This window comes from Lacerta agilis, chromosome 2, assembly GCF_009819535.1.
Source record: "Lacerta agilis isolate rLacAgi1 chromosome 2, rLacAgi1.pri, whole genome shotgun sequence".
NCBI classification, from domain to species: Eukaryota; Metazoa; Chordata; class Lepidosauria; order Squamata; family Lacertidae; genus Lacerta; species Lacerta agilis.
This window is the reverse complement of record NC_046313.1, coordinates 108,675,150-108,687,607: the sequence shown is the minus strand read 5'-3', so window position 1 is coordinate 108,687,607 and position 12,458 is coordinate 108,675,150. Positions and strand designations below refer to the sequence as shown.

The 12,458-nt window shown below is 47.0% G+C and overlaps 2 protein-coding genes across 1 annotated transcript in view; one reads left to right on the top strand and one right to left on the bottom strand.

Annotated features, from left to right (window-relative positions):
* Positions 1 to 12,458, bottom strand: part of LOC117042631 (zinc finger protein 850-like) — a 279,120-nt gene that overhangs the window by 184,315 nt on the left and 82,347 nt on the right. The window lies entirely within an intron of this gene.
* Positions 1 to 12,458, top strand: part of LOC117042736 (E3 ubiquitin-protein ligase TRIM7-like) — a 66,382-nt gene that overhangs the window by 10,590 nt on the left and 43,334 nt on the right.

Genomic DNA, 12,458 nt, shown 5'->3' with positions numbered 1-12,458 from the left:
CGTTCCAGGTTAGCGGGCGCTGCTGTGGTCTTAATGAAGGGGACAGTTCAAATAGCTAAATATCCCATATTGATTATAAATGCCTTAATTGCTTTTCTAACCTGTTTAAAATATAATTTTTCTGTATTGCTGAATATTAAGAGAGACAGTCTCTTAGAGGCAGAGACCTTGGAAAAGGAATGTGCCTAATGTTGCTTCTTCAACTATTTCTGGGAAATCAGCCAAAACTAGCCAGCAGCTTCAAGGTTTTGATAAACAATGGCCTGTTAATACAGAAATAGCACCTTGGCTGTTACCATAGAAACACCATCACGAGAGAGGGGGACGGAAAGCCCCTTTTAAGGAATGTGCCGTTAATTGTGGTTAGCCTTTAATGGGCTTAAGAGCTGGTCTTGTTGATTGATCATACTGGAGGCATCAGGCTTGTTGGAGTTGTGTATTCATTACATGTATTGGTATGTATTGATTTATATTTGTGTATTGTTCCTATGGGTCTTTGGGAGAGGGGCAGCTCTGAGTTGTGTGAGCAAGGGGGGCTCTCAGCCTTGGACGGGATGTATGCGCTTTCTGAGCAGACAGGAGGAATGCAGCTGGAGTTGGCTCCTGCCAACTGTATTAATATTATGTTCAGTCCATTAAGATGTAAGGTATTTCCTAGTTAGTAGACTCATCCCCCTGCATGGGTATTATTGATTTATGCTTTTGTATTTCCTATCTAATGCAATAAGTATTATTGCCGGTTAATTGAAGTTATGCTTTCTTGCTGATTAGGCACACACACATGCCTTATGAATAGGTTCAACCTTCAGCATACAATAGCGGATCTGTGTGCTCACAAGCTAGGTGATGTTGCTATATTTCTGGGAAGCCTGCCAAGTACATTCAAAGCTCGCCAGGTACACATTCCCAGACTGGGGAGAGCGAGTTGGGGAGGCTTTGGGAGGTTGTACTCCTAAGGAACATGTGAACCTTGAGCCAATTTTCGGTTTCTATTTTCGGTTTCTGTATTGTCTTTATAAGCAGTACGCGCCAGTCTCTCAGTGCTCAGTCCAACTTTTGGATTGTGCCTTTTGCTTTACATATGTAACTCAAAATAAATCCTGCTGAACCCTGCATGGTGTTTTGCCTCTTCGTGTTCCTGAATCCACCACTCAAGAGCTCAAGAGCCCATTATGGTCTTACATTTGGCGTCCCTGGGTGGGCCAGGGCTCTTTGAGTGTTGAATGCTGACATGAAGGCAGGTCTGTGCCTTTTCTGGTCTGGCTTGTGGTCGCTGTAAACACTTGAAAGTTTCTGTGCACGCCAGGCTACCTTTGACTGGGAAACTGAAAGCCGTTTCTGTGGCCACTGCCTTGCCGCGAAGGAACAGACACAAGGAACAGGAGAAGGAGCAGCGCTGAAGGGCAACCCGCGGGAAGGGTAAGTAAGGAATCCCCCTGGGAGAGGGGATAGGGAAAGAAGAATTGATCATTCTTCTGGGAGGTGGTATAGGTTTGTACGAGTGGACCCGATCAGTCCATAAGACAACTGAAAGCCACTCCCTAGGGTAAGGGTGGACGTTTTGAACACCCAGAAGGGAACTAGGACGTCTTGGATGTCTTAGAAACTGGGAGAGGGCTAGTGGGCACGCACAGGTATAAGACGTGACCCAACGCTGCTCTCAAAAGAGGAAAGGGAACTAGGACGTCTTGGATGTCTTAGAAACTGGGAGAGGGCTAGTGGGCACGCACAGGTATAAGACGTGACCCAACGCTGCTCTCAAAAGAGGAAAGGGAACTAGGACGTCTTGGATGTCTTAGAAACTGGGAGAGGGCTAGTGGGCACGCACAGGTATAAGACGTGACCCAACGCTGCTCCCAAAGGAGGAAAAAGGGTTGGACGTAGGTGAAACGTCCAGAAGGGAACCAGAGATAGGTTGGGAAGGTGGTGTGTGAGGCGCCTGTGTGGTTGTAAAGAGTGTATGAGTGGGGGACCGTAGAGGAAACCCAAAACTGAGTGTGGATCTCTGCCTTGGCAGAGACGGGACTGGCAAGTAGTGAGGTTCCTGTGTGCAGGAGACTGCCCAGGCCACGAACCCCGGGTGCGAGTGTGTGTGTGCAAGCACGTTTGAAGGCGCGGGAAATGGGGGGAGGTTTTTCAACCCCACTGACCCCGCTCCAGTGCATTTTGAACAACTGGAAGTTAGCTAACAAAGGCAATAACTATGATATCAAGCTAGACAAGGAAAAGATGAGAAGTCTTTGTGAAGTGGATTGGCCAACACTAGACACCGGATGGCCATCTGAAGGATCCTTTGATCCTGTGAAAGTGAACCCACTGTGGGCAGCAGTAATCCAAACACGTTTGGATCAGATTCCATATGTAAATATATGGAAAGGGTGCATAGACCAGAACCCGAAGGAACAATGCAAAAAGAAGATAATGCCATGCTCTGGAGAGAAAGCACAGTTGCAAGTAGCAAGTGATCTCGACAGAACAGACTTAGACATTGTTCAGCAGACAACCCCTTATGTTCCCAGTGCTCCATTCCAACCCCCACCGAGTCAATCGCCGCGAGGCCAGGCTCCAAGGGCAGTAGAGGAACAAGGAGGAGAGACAGAGGCAACAGACCCCAAGGCAGTTCTTCAAACGCCTAAGAGAAGTGTGTATCCCACCCATGAGTTAAACCAACAACCAGAGGATTTGCCATGTACCCCTGGCATCCATGCCAGAACCCCAGAGGACACTGCAGTAAATTACCAAAGGGCTAGGCAGATCATGAAGAGGTGGCAGGCTGCTGCAGATGTGTCTGAAGGGCTTTTGAAGCTGGCTCAGATCAAAAGTAAAGACTCTGAGGAGTATTTAAGAGCCTTCCTGAGTACATATGAGCGGGCGCTAAAACATGAGGAGCATCAGATGCTAAAAGAAGAAATGGAAAGAGTGAAGGGAATAACGTCTAATTTAATGCCGCTCCGCCAGGCATGGGATGCGCCTGGGCCTGCCCCACGGGAAGGGGAACCCCTGCCCAGAACTAGTACTTTCCAGCATATCCCACTTTCTACCACTGACCTGAATACTACCCCTACTTGGGAAGATTGCCAGCAGACATTGCAAACAAGCGAAGAAGTGCAGAGAGTACGTACTGAGGCTCGTCGCCTTCTGGCAGACGACAAAGTAGACGAGGGAGAAAGATTGCTTCAATATCCTCTCACAGATCCCAACTGGGATTACAATGAGGCAGATGCCAGGCAGAAGCTCAAATCTTATAGGAGCACTTTGATCCAAGGGCTCATTAGGGATGCACGAAAGCCCACCAATATGGCAAAAGTTTCTGAAATTATCCAGAAGCCTGATGAAAGTCCTGCCATGTTCCTGGAAAGACTGAAGGAGGCATTTCGAATCTGGACACCCCTAAATCCAGAGGAGGGGAATAATGAGATATTATTAAAAACTACCTTCATAGCCCAATCAACCCCAGATATCCGCAAGAAAATACTGAGGAAGGGTGGTTTAGAAGGCCATTCATTGGAGTGGACGATAGCAACTGCTCAGCGTGTATATGATAATAGAGATGAGGAAAAGGAAAGGGAACAAGAAAAGTACAGAAAGAAGAAATTGAATATGTTGGCACTGGCTATAGGGGAGAAGCAACAAGGAGAAGAGGAAATGAGGAAGGGAAGAGGACGTGCAACTGAGGGAAGAGGACGTGCAACTGAAGGAAGAGGCAGAGAGCGCGGAACTGGTTTAGGAAGAAACCAGTGTGCGTGGTGCAGGCGAGAAGGCCATTGGAAAAGGCATGGCCCAAACAGGAGAACGGGCGAAGACTGGAACCAAGGGGAACCGAGCCAAGGAAGAAGAGGAACCAGAGGAAGAAGAGGAACCAGAGGAAGAAGAGGAAACAGTGAAAGTCGCTACTCCTATCATACAGACCGATGGAATAGCGGACAAGGAGGTCCAGTACTCATGGGGCTGGCAAAGTTTTGAGAACCAGCAATAGGGAGGACCAGGTTCACTTTAGGGTTCCCCTGAACTCATGGCCCAGATGTAAATAGGGAACCAAGTGGTCAATTTTATGGAGAATTCGGTAGTTCCAGTGGCAACTACAGCTATCAGCATGCAGTCAATCAAAATTACAGGGGCAACAGGGACCAGTCAAGTAAAACCTTTTCTACAACCCATGGAATGCGTGATTGGGGGCAAACGCTGACCCATCAATTCCTAAATATGTCGGAGTGTCCCATCCCCTTGTTGGGTCGAGATCTCCTTACAAAGCTCCAAGCCCAGATTTCATTCTCCGATGAAAGCAGCTTTGTTCAGAATGGGAGGAGATTAGCGAGATATGAAACAGTTGAAGCAGGTCCTTTGGATCCGGGAACGTCAGCTCAGACAGCTGAATTAGTGGCCCTCACCCAAGTACTATGGTTGGCCAGTGTACGAACTGTAAACATCTATACAGACTTTGAGTATGCTTTCCTCATACTAACGAGGATGAAGCTATATGGAAAGAATGTTGGTGGCTGGAATCAGATGGGCGCAATGTGAAACGCCGAAACCAGCTAGCAGAACTGTTGGGAGCCGTTTGGACCCCTGAGATGATAGCCGTGAGGCACTACAAAGGGCACCAGAGAGGAAAGGAACCTGTGACCCAAGGGAATAGGGCGGCCGATGGAGCAGCAAAAGGAAGCTGAGCCTCCCTGTGCCGAAGTTTTTGTGTTTGAGGCACCTAAGGCAAAGGCAAAGGCAAAGGCAAGGCAAAGGCAAAGGCAAAGGCAAAGGCAAAGGCAAAGGCAAAGGCAAAGGCAATGGTAAATGAAAAACTTGAACCTCTCCGTGCTGAGACGGCAGAAGAAGACTTGCCCACAAGAAAGGTGGAAGTGGAGGTCTACAAGCAGAATGCAGAGACTGAGATCCATGTGTGGAGAAAAGAAACGGATGGCCGTGTCCAAAGGTGGAAATGGAGTTCCTCCCAAGGAGTGTGGAAGCTGGGACAGCAGACTTAAAGGAGTACTTGGAGCCTTTCACAAAGGCAGAAGAATCAAATGCATCTGTTTGTGTGGAGGCCATCACAGTGAAGCCAGATGTGAAGGTGGAAGCAGAAGTTCTTGCAGAGAAGGTGGATATAGAGTCTGCGGTAGAGATTGCCAAGGAAAGAGTGGAGCGAGGTTCTTGCAAAGACGTTTGATGCAGAGGACTCCACAAAGCAAAGAAAATGGCATCCTCTGTAGAAACAGCAGAAGGTGATATTATTCTTAAGGAAAGGAAAACAGAAGCCCCCATAAAAAGGCAGCCCTCAAGGCTGGTGTGAAGGTCTTTGCAGAGAAGGAGGGCGCAATGTGGAAGTGAAATTTCCTCCTGAGAAGGTGCATAAGGAGATCTTTTCAAAACAGTCAGAAGAATTATGGAAGCAGAAGCCGCAGCCACCAAGCAGCCAGATCTACAGGAGATCCTGCAGAATGTGGAGAATGAGGTCGGTTTCAACTCTGAGGTAGAAGATACTTCAGATTCCCTTGCGACATGTGTTGAGGTAAATTCTGATAAAGCCTCTGTAATTGGTGACAGGACTGAAGCTCCTGAGCAGAGGGAAATGCAAGATGTTTATGCAGTTGTTATTGAGGGGCCTTCAATGAATGAAGTAGAAGATGACCCTGCCCTAAAAACATCAACAGAGCAAGCTGTAGCTGAGAGATCTATGGAGAGGGGAGTAGCTGAAGTCTCAGCACCTGATCAAAAGGTAGTGAATGTCATCCAAATGGATGTAGCAGATGCCAGCCATACCTTGAGATGGGCAGGCACGGAAGAAAGTTGAAGTTGATGTTCCAGAAAGTAATGAACTGAAGGATTTCACGCTTGTAACTGCAACTGAAGGATCTTTGCAGAATGGCAAGGAAGATGTGCTTACTTTGGGATCAAAACGCACTAAGGCCGAGTTAACAGAGGATGACACTGTGAAAAGTGAGTCAACTGTGGATCCCCCGAGAAGAAGAAAAAAAAAAAAAAGAGAAGAAGAAAAAAGAGGTTGGAAGCAGAGAGCTAGCAACTGAAGCGAAATTCACAGGAATAGTAGCAACTGCATCAGTAAAGACCAAAGGTGGAGGCACCCTCACCTCGGACTCTGGTGCTTTATCAGAGGAAGGAAAGAGTTCTGTCACAGAAGGCAGTGAAGCAGGTGCTAGTAGCAGAAGAAAAAAAAAAAAATCAACAGGAAAATGTACTTTGTGCAGCTCCAGTGCAGCAAGAAGTAACCACAGAAGCAATTACAGCTAGAGAAGAAACTTCAGGAGTTGAAGAAGCAGCTGAAGTATCCTGTGCTGCAGAGACAACGGAAATGGTTTCAGCTGTTTCGAGAAATGTTATAGATATTGAGCATGATGTGCAATCACTGTCTCAGATTTTTGTCTTTGAACAGGTGGACCCAGGCTAGAACGCCTTGTGTGCTGGTGGAACCGTTGCCGCTATCGAACCAGGAGCCGAGTGTGGGTCAACATACCGCCCCATTCTGCGAGGCCTGGCGAGGGCAGCGTACTGTTCTCCTGTCTATTCCAACGACAGTGAAAGTTTCCGGTACCATCCCGTGGGTCCACCGTCCGCGTGTGAAGGAAGTTGAAGCAGATTGGACAGTGATTCCTGATTATTTCTCGATGTCCGCGAGACGACAGCCCTGCTGGTGCCACACCCGGGAAGCTGGCACCTCTACGCATGGCAGAAGAAACTGGGAAACATCAGCAGCTGAACGGTATCAGGACAGTTGGACAGCAGGACAGTGCTACCATTGGTTTGTCCAACCAGTCAAAGCAGGGCCTATAGGGCCACTGGGGAATAGGAGTGGGTCCATAGACCGTTCCTCCTAATCCGGAAGGTGGGCATCACACACGAGGTGTATTGCTTTACAGGAATCGCTATAGCCACAGGGGCCAAGCGATATACCAGAACCATCTGAGTCAGGAATTAGAAAGGAGGTGTGTACGGTGCAAGTCAGTTTCCCCCCGTCACTAAATGGAAGGGTCACTCCCTCAGGTGGAGGTTCCAGGAACCCAGGGTCAGGAAGAAACAGTAGTTAAGCTGCTTGGAATACTTCCAACAGCAGGAAATCTTCCTGTGGTACGTGTGGCCTATACGTTGATCCCCAAAGGTGGAGAGCAGAGAAATGATGCCCCACGAGAACACCACGCAAAGAGAGAATACACTGAGTTTTCTAGGTGTTAGCATCATGTTAACTATACTTTACATGGTGGTGGTATTTCTTTTCCTATTGAGGCACCTACAGGAGCGTAGGTTGTGGGGAGGAACCCAAAGGAAAATTGCTCGGTACGCATGTCAGGCCCCATAGATGCAAAGGGTGGAAATGCCTTTGATACCCATCCCATTGAACCTGACTGCTTTAAATACGAACATGCATACCATTGCGGAAAGTTAATGATGTTACTACCCCTATAAATGGAGAGAAGGTGCTACATGATAGTGGCTCACAGTTGGTCTCCTGGCAATGTCCATTATACCTATGGCCGAGGACCATATCTGTTTGTTATTTTGTTATCAATTTACATGGCCCCTTGTTTAGCCCAATGTGTCCAAAAGTGTATTCCTGATTCTGTGCAAAGGATAACTGATCCCTATAAAATGACCCTGTATCGCAGTTTGGCTCAGGAGGATTCGTCAGACGAACTCGTACTTGGAAAGTCCGAGTTGTCTGAAGAGAAAAGGAGGGAATGAAGGGGACAGTTCAAATAGCTAAATATCCCATATTGATTATAAATGCCTTAATTGCTTTTCTAACCTGTTTAAAATATAATTTTTCTGTATTGCTGAATATTAAGAGAGACAGTCTCTTAGAGGCAGAGACCTTGGAAAAGGAATGTGCCTAATGTTGCTTCTTCAACTATTTCTGGGAAATCAGCCAAAACTAGCCAGCAGCTTCAAGGTTTTGATAAACAATGGCCTGTTAATACAGAAATAGCACCTTGGCTGTTACCATAGAAACACCATCACGAGAGAGGGGGACGGAAAGCCCCTTTTAAGGAATGTGCCGTTAATTGTGGTTAGCCTTTAATGGGCTTAAGAGCTGGTCTTGTTGATTGATCATACTGGAGGCATCAGGCTTGTTGGAGTTGTGTATTCATTACATGTATTGGTATGTATTGATTTATATTTGTGTATTGTTCCTATGGGTCTTTGGGAGAGGGGCAGCTCTGAGTTGTGTGAGCAAGGGGGGCTCTCAGCCTTGGACGGGATGTATGCGCTTTCTGAGCAGACAGGAGGAATGCAGCTGGAGTTGGCTCCTGCCAACTGTATTAATATTATGTTCAGTCCATTAAGATGTAAGGTATTTCCTAGTTAGTAGACTCATCCCCCTGCATGGGTATTATTGATTTATGCTTTTGTATTTCCTATCTAATGCAATAAGTATTATTGCCGGTTAACTGAAGTTATGCTTTCTTGCTGATTAGGCACACACACATGCCTTATGAATAGGTTCAACCTTCAGCATACAATAGCGGATCTGTGTGCTCACAAGCTAGGTGATGTTGCTATATTTCTGGGAAGCCTGCCAAGTACATTCAAAGCTCGCCAGGTACACATTCCCAGACTGGGGAGAGCGAGTTGGGGAGGCTTTGGGAGGTTGTACTCCTAAGGAACATGTGAACCTTGAGCCAATTTTCGGTTTCTATTTTCGGTTTCTGTATTGTCTTTATAAGCAGTACGCGCCAGTCTCTCAGTGCTCAGTCCAACTTTTGGATTGTGCCTTTTGCTTTACATATGTAACTCAAAATAAATCCTGCTGAACCCTGCATGGTGTTTTGCCTCTTCGTGTTCCTGAATCCACCACTCAAGAGCTCAAGAGCCCATTATGGTCTTACATTAAGATGGTTGCCGTATTCGGAACCGGGAAGGAATTTCCCCTGCATTGGCAGGTTTCGCCGCAGCATTTCAGCATTGGCGGTTTTAGGCCTTGGCAAGGTATCCATCAGGTGGGGGTGGCACTTGCAGAGCCCATTAAAGGGCAAACTGGGAGTCCCTGACCCTAGAGGTCAAACTCCCGGATCGAAGGTTAGTGGGAGGGCACGCTGTGTAAGTGTGCGCTTTGCAGTCCCCTCCCACTATACCTCTTCATCCTGCGTATCCTCAGCCCCACGGACTGAGAGGGTTGCCTGCCAAGGCCTATGCCAAGTTTCCCACTTCTGCAGTTCAATAAAGTTGTGGCCAATTTGAACCCATACTCTGGTCTCGTGCCTCGTTCTTGGGGAAAGGAGTAGGCACCACAGACAGGGTTTCGTGAGTGTGTCCGCAATTTGAAATATTCCCTTCAGAGATGTGCTCGAAAGCCCTCCCTGCAAAGTTCCTGCATGTTGCAGCTTCTCTCCAGACCTTCCAGTGTTGGCTGTGAATGTCTGCAGGAGGAGTAGATCCAGTTTGAGTGTGGCAGATTCCAGGGGCTTCCCTTCATAAGCTCCTTTTGCACCTGGGTCCGTTTCTTGATCTCAGCATTCCCATTAAAAATGAAAGCAAATCCCCCAAGTCCTAGAAGGCTCAAGGTTGGGGTTATGTGCCACCCAAAACATGAGCATTTCTCATAGCTATATTAGAATGGTTCTATAGAAATGGGAAAGTTGTCCTTTTGGGAAGTAAGCTGACCTCTGTTGCTACACCATGTTTGTTTGTTTATATTCAGAATAGTCCCCTCCTCAAACAAACAAACCACATTTAAATCGCTGTAGAATATTAATCAGCCAAAGGCCTGGTTGAAGAGGAATGTTTTTGCCTGGCACCTAAAAATATTTTCACATTTTTATTAGGAATGCCTATAAACCACTGAGGTACTGCGCGTGGTGCTGTGGGTTAAACCACAGGGCCTAGGGCTTGCTGATCAGAAGGTCAGCGGTTTGAATCCCCGCGACGGGGTGAGTTCCCATTGCTCGATTCCAGCTCCTGCCCACCTAGCAGTTCGAAAGCACGTCAAAGTGCAAGTAGATAAATAGGTACCACTCCGGCGGGAAGGTAAATGGCATTTATGTGCGCTGCCCTGGTTCGCCAGAAGAGGCTTTGTCATGCTGGCCACATGACCCGGAAGCTGTACGCCGGCTCCCTCGGCCAGTAACGCGAGATGAGCACCGCAACCCCAGAGTTGTCCACGACTGGACCTAATGGTCAGGGGTCCCTTTACCTTTACCTTTATAAACCACTGAAGAGTGCAATAATGCCATACTGGTAAACGACAAGTAATAAAACAAGTAAAAAAAGAAATAGATCATAAAATTCTGCCTGTCCCCAAACTTGTCTGTTCTCTCTCCCTTGGGAATGGGCTATTTCTGTGAGTGCAGGAGGTGCAAATGAGGTGAAATAAACAAATTAAGGTCATATATATAATAACTGTTCATCAGTGTACCAAGCAGACACATACACAAGTGTATGGGCCACATGTGTGAAGCAGCGCAGGAGAACAGCTCTGACACCATTTTGACTCCCAGCTGACCAAGTATTTCTCTGCAAGAAGGAAGACAATAGGAAAAGCTTCCCAATTTTCTTTGGGACTTACACCTCCCTGTAAATACAGTCTGGCAAGTATCTGTTAAGCTGAGCACACTATCAATGTGCTTAAGAGATTCAGGAACTATTTACCTTCTCAAAGGAATGGCCAGGCTACTCAGAAAAGGCAATCAGATAAGGCATTATATAAATTGGCAGACAGGAGATAAACAAGGGCACTCAGATTTCTGTTGAGGGGGGGGGGACAACAGAAAAAAATGCCAATTGCAATAGTTCCCCACCCCATTTTCAACTGTAGCATTGCAACCAGTCCCAAACAGATGGGTCATACAAATAGGGAGAGGTGTTTTAATTCAATATTTTTATTGTAGTCACCCAAATGGCAATTCTCAAATCGGAAGAGGAAGTGAAAGCAGCACATCTTTCTAATCTCTTCCCAGCTCTGTGGAGCAAAGAGGAGATTGAGCCTACAGCCCTGTGCCCACTTCCCTGGGATAAGCCCCTTTGAATTTACTCTTGAGTAGACATAGGAGTGTGTTTATTTTCTGGATAGACAAAAAGGATTAGCTCACAGGTTTTGGCTATTGCCTAGGGAAAGGACTTCTTCACACATAAGGTTTTGGCCACTGGCTTACACACCCTTTTAAAACAAAATAAAAAATTCCTTCCAGTAGCTGCTACTGGAAGGAATTTTTTATTTTTTATTTTGTTTTGACTATGGCAGTCCAGCATGGCTACCTACCTGTAACACCCCTTTAAAGTTGGTGAGAGGAAGGGTTTGGGACCAAAAGCCCTTTCCTGTTGTTCACCTCCACAGCTTCAGCTGATTCAGAGGTAGACTGCCTCTGCACCAGGAGGTTTCATTGAGCAGGATGCTGTGCTCTGTCCCCTGTGACATTTCAGCCCTTTCTTCAGCTCTGGACTGGACATCTCCAACAACTCCACTGATGACCTGCCCTGTTCAAAGGGAAGTATGGTGTGGGAGACAGGGGAAAAAAGGATAAATGGCACCCACAGAGGTAAGGTGGTGAAGGTGCTGTGTGCCAGCCCTCCCAACCTGAGGAACTGATCTCCTATCTGCTGCAGTTAATGCCAGGTTGGCTGTGAATAAAGCTGGTCTGGTCTATTCCTGAGGCCTTAATGGGTAAACATGGTGGAGTTGGTGCAGCATCAGGGCAGACTTGAGTGCCAGTGAGGTGGAGGGGTGTTACTGTGGTCTATAGAGATTCTCTCTCTCTCTCTAGCTGAATGGGGATCTAGAGTGTTTGTTTCTTCTGGCACTGATTAATTGGGACAGATTTGGGATTCTGCTGGTTCACCGCCCGCCTTGCTTCCCAGCAGCCTCCCTGCCTGAGTGGCAGAGCTCGTGTTGGCGGCAGAGTTGAGGGCTCCCAGACTGCTGCATCTAGGGGGGGCTTCAACATCCATGTTGTGGCGACTGGCTCTGGGGTTGGCGGCTCAGGAATTCATGGCTGCTGTGACAACCTTGGGGCTGTCCCAACATGTTGTTGGCCTGATTCATATCGCCAGGTGCACATCAAATTAAGAGGAGAACCCTCACTTCAGCATGGATCAAATTAAGAATCAGAGAAAAATGTTCAGAGCATCAACACTGAATCCCCACCTCCCCCCAAAAACCCAATGTGTTATATATATATATATATATATATTTATACAGGTGGGTAGCCGTGTTGGTCTGCCATAGTCGAAACAAAATAAAAGAATATTTCCAGTAGCACCTTAGAGACCAACTGAGTTTGTTCTTGGTATGAGCTTTCGTGTGCATGCACACTTCTTCAGATACGATGAAACAGAAGTCACCAGATCCTTAAATATATATATTTAATATATATTTTCTATGCTCCAGTACTTTGGCCACCTCATGAGAAGAGAAGACTCCCTGGAAAAGACACTGATGTTGGGAAAGATGGAGGGCACAAGGAGAAGGGGACGACAGAGGACGAGATGGTTGGACAGTATTCTCGAAGCTACTAACA